Consider the following 4178-nt stretch of genomic DNA (forward strand, 5'->3'; position numbering starts at 1 on the left):
ATATATATATATATATATATATATATATATATATATATATATATATATATATATATTTGACCTACTCCACTCTTCCTATCACCTGCTTTGTACCATATAAACTACCAACACAGATGAAGCTTCATGTTAGAATATTATGCCATTTCTTGCTTAATCGTACAATAAAACATATTGGCGATTGTACATTGTATTAGAATAGTTTTACCTATTCAATTATTGTATACTGGGTTTTTATATGTTAAACGGGGTGTACGTGATACGACTTACCCGTGTCCCCTTTAATACCAGTTTCACCTCGTTCGCCTGCTATTCCCTTTGGTCCTAGCATAACGAGAAATATCCGTATCATTTTACAGTCGTTATGATTAGACATTGCTTTAGAAAAAAAAAGCTTGTTTAGTGAAACGATTTGTGTTCCAAATGTTAATCACAAAATATTAATACTACTATATCAATACCACAAAATATCAATATAAAACATTATAAAGTCATTATCTGTCCCCTTAACAATGCCTCCGTAACAACTAATTGTTGTTACGGATAACATAAATCTCACCAGTCCGCCCGACGTTTCCCGTCGCTCCCTTGTCACCAGTTTGTCCCTTTGCCCCCGGACCACCTCTCTGTCCTGGAGCGCCGTTACTACCTGGAGTCCCCCGATCACCTAAACAAAGATGCAAAGCCACTTGGAAAAGTTTTCTGACGTCTGGAACTGCAATAACTGATGGTACAGCTTTAATAGCCTGCACTGACTGGTTAAAGGTCATTCTACCCAAATGCAATCCGGTTCCAAGTAGCTAACAAATAACATGTGATAGATTTTATGATACACGTGAAAGGAATATTTATCATGCACACTAACATGTTAATAACGACTCCTTGAATGATTCTATATGGACACAACATCGAATGTAATCACTGTTGCCTCAAACAACAGAATACAGATCAGACGTACCCTTAGCCCCCATCGGGCCAGGCGGTCCCTTGATGCCGGGAACTCCCCTGTCTCCCTCTGCGCCTTTCGGTCCCACTTGCCCTGATGTTGTGGAGAGCAAATGTCAGTAAGGCCATGTTGATTTGATTATATGGATGACATCCGCGCGCGCATGAATTTTCGGCCGTTTCCAAAAAAAAAGTTTTCAACCATACTGTAAATCGTACAAAACAGTTGCAAAATGAGCAAAAATATACCATAAGTTACAAAAAAAAAAATTAATAAAAACTATACCGATGTCGTAGAATGCCAAAATCAAACGAAAAAAGACGAAATTGTACAGAAATGAACTAGAAGACTAGATTATTCGCCAAACCATATTCTGTGCCATTTGCTCAACCCTCATGAACACGTAGATTTCATAATGAAAAGAACTTTTTTTTTTGCAAAACTTTTTTTTATTCGCACGCGCGCATCAGTTTTGGGGCTCCCGGAGGATGTCATCCATATAATCAAATCAACATGGCCTAATATATGTATTTTTTGCAAGAAGTGTGTTCTGTGTGATCAATGAAGGTTAGACATCTACTAATCGGTACATGTAATGAAGTACACAGAAAATTCTAACATCCTTTGCTTCACTGAAAAGGGTTGGATGCTGGATGAAAGTTTGACAGTTTGCAAAAGCTATGTAGTTGTTTGAGTAACAGCTTTCTCTTGTAAAATTTGTATTGTGCGCTCTTAGTTATGGGTTCACCACACCACGAAGTGGTGGTGAACCCATATTGCTTTTTCTGATGTTTCTTCTCCTCCTTCTCCTCCTGCCACTTCTTTAAATTGATTCAACTCCTTCATTTTTGGGCGAAATTACCTGTAATTTCGTATAGAGGTAGAGTGGGTAAATACCCTTAGGCGTTTTTTTAATTTTTTTGATACAAGCTTTTACAATCGTTTTATTTGCTTTTTAGTGGTCCCCATAGGAAAGTACTGTGGGGGCGTACGCGCGTGACGTAATAAGAAAGGAATTCGGGGGAAGGCCCAAATATGGGCATACAAGCAGGTGTGGTCATGTTTGCAGATGTGGCTGTTGATTGGCTGTTGGCTAATTAATTTATTTACTACCATTTTCACGTACCAGCGCAGCTGGTCCACGCGGTCTCGGCCGTGGGCCATGATACTCTGATACTGGATACCGATTCGTGTGATTCCTATAGGGCTTATTCACCACAGATTGTCACGTGACTCTCCCCCTGGCGTCCGCCATTTTGGGGCTATCGCTATGCAATGCTATGCAAACTCTTGGCGATAGTTGTGTATTTTGGGCCACAATCTACGTTTTGGACACTCTTCTTGTTAGTAACATTGTCCTTTGGGTTGTTCTGGCTCCGTGTCCACTTTTCATGTTGTCAAGATTGGCTTTTCAGTCTTTCTTTGCTGATCAGAAATCGGTGTGTTTAATCCTGGCGCGGCGTACGGGGCTGTTCATGTACATGTAGATTGAAACGTGGGTAGCCATGAACACGGTAAAATGTTGGACTCGGAGCTACTTGTCCCTTTACTCTGTGGTAAATCTCCATGTAGAACAGGGCGCTGGCAACGTGTAACACTCACCTTGTCCAGCCACAGTCGCGGCAGTGCGGACTGAGGATGGCGGCCGATGGCCTCGCCTTTGCTTGTTGTTTATCCAGACACACTCCGGGGCTGTTCCAAAATAGCCGCGACTTTTTGCGTTTCCCGACTACAACGTACTTAATTGTCACCACGCAACTGCATGTCCCACAACACTCTCTACACATCCTGATACAACGCTTCCAGACTCTTGAACCGATCCTGTGTGTAAAAACTTCTGCCCAGTACCAAATACGAAGCTAAGTCACGTCAATGGACTCCGCTGGCGGTAGACGCCGTTTCTATCAGACTGATCAAAACTCAACAGAAACGGGTCAATCCCAACAGATTTTATTTTGTTCCAGTAACGAGAGGTATGAGTGGTGGTAAACTCTTCGTGTAATAGGACAAAGGACAGTTTACCTAACGTTTGTCGGCCATTTCAATGCTTGGAAACTCGCTGTAGGCGCTGTAGCCCCAAAATGGCGTCGCACGGGACATGAGGGGTCGTGACGTCATGATGACGTGTGGTGAATAAGCTCTATAAACATTTCACCTAACTACGAACTAGTTGGAAGAATTATAGCTGCATGGATGCCTGTATATGATTTTAACAAACACTGAAAATCTGACGCAAAAACTGGCAGATATTTTGCTCTTCTCTGTTGGAACAACGCAAGCGGGAGGTCAATGACCTGCGCCCCGCGAGTACCGTAAACAACGGTACGTAATGTGTATCGTCGGCGCACGCGCGCGCGCCACGGTATCAACAATTTTCCACAATCTTCACCGACTAGTATTATATATTCTGTTATCGATTTCTGAAGAATCACCAAAATTGTAGAGTGTATCTCCTAGAAAGTCCCTTACTAGTACTTGAAGCGATCGTTACCCCCATGTTGTTCACTTTATATGACATACAATGCAGAGAGTAATGGAAACGTGTCCAGGTAGCTCGGTTGGTAACGCGCAGGGCTGCAACTCGTAATGTCCAGACATTACGAGTTTGAACCCCGGTACACTGGATATTTTTAATTATCTTTTTTACAATTTTTAACAATTTTAACATTTTTAACAATTTCAACAATTTTAACCATTTTAACCATTTTACATTTTAACAATTTCAACATTTAAATTTAACATTTTCGTTTTAATATCCATTGCTTTGCTTTTAACATTCCAAAACTGATTGTTCTTACTCAAGAATTTCAATAACTTCGAATGTTAGTCTTTTGTATTTTTTCAACATACAAACCAAAATCACTTTGATGTTGTCACAAAAGTAACATCTGTGCGCGCATCGGTTTTCGTTCATTTAAAAACTACAAGTACAAAACATCTGGAAACTAAGCAAACATACTCAGTCAATTGATTGCTGTAATTCCCGATTTTTTTTCACTGTACCGCAACGCAAGCGGGGGGTCAATGTTCACGGTTTTCACTGTCACCTCTGTATTGTGAACTTATCATTACAGTTAGGAAATAATTCCTGGACTTTCTTTTTCCTGCAACTGTCACCACCGTGAATATATACTTCCGTGAACATGTCCATTTTTCTCAGGCCGTGAAAATTTTGCTTCCGTTAGTAGTAGTTACAATCTCGTCAAAAGTGTAAAGTAAAGCTGTCGAGATTTTA

General features: G+C 40.6%; 1 protein-coding gene across 1 annotated transcript in view; it reads right to left on the minus strand.

Annotated features, from left to right (window-relative positions):
• Positions 1–4178, minus strand: part of LOC109462270 (collagen alpha-1(II) chain-like) — a 21974-nt gene that overhangs the window by 11022 nt on the left and 6774 nt on the right. The window lies entirely within an intron of this gene.

This window comes from Branchiostoma belcheri, unplaced genomic scaffold (genome assembly GCF_001625305.1).
Source record: "Branchiostoma belcheri isolate BF01 breed outbred unplaced genomic scaffold, Haploidv18h27 scaffold114, whole genome shotgun sequence".
In the NCBI taxonomy this organism is placed as follows: domain Eukaryota; kingdom Metazoa; phylum Chordata; class Leptocardii; order Amphioxiformes; family Branchiostomatidae; genus Branchiostoma; species Branchiostoma belcheri.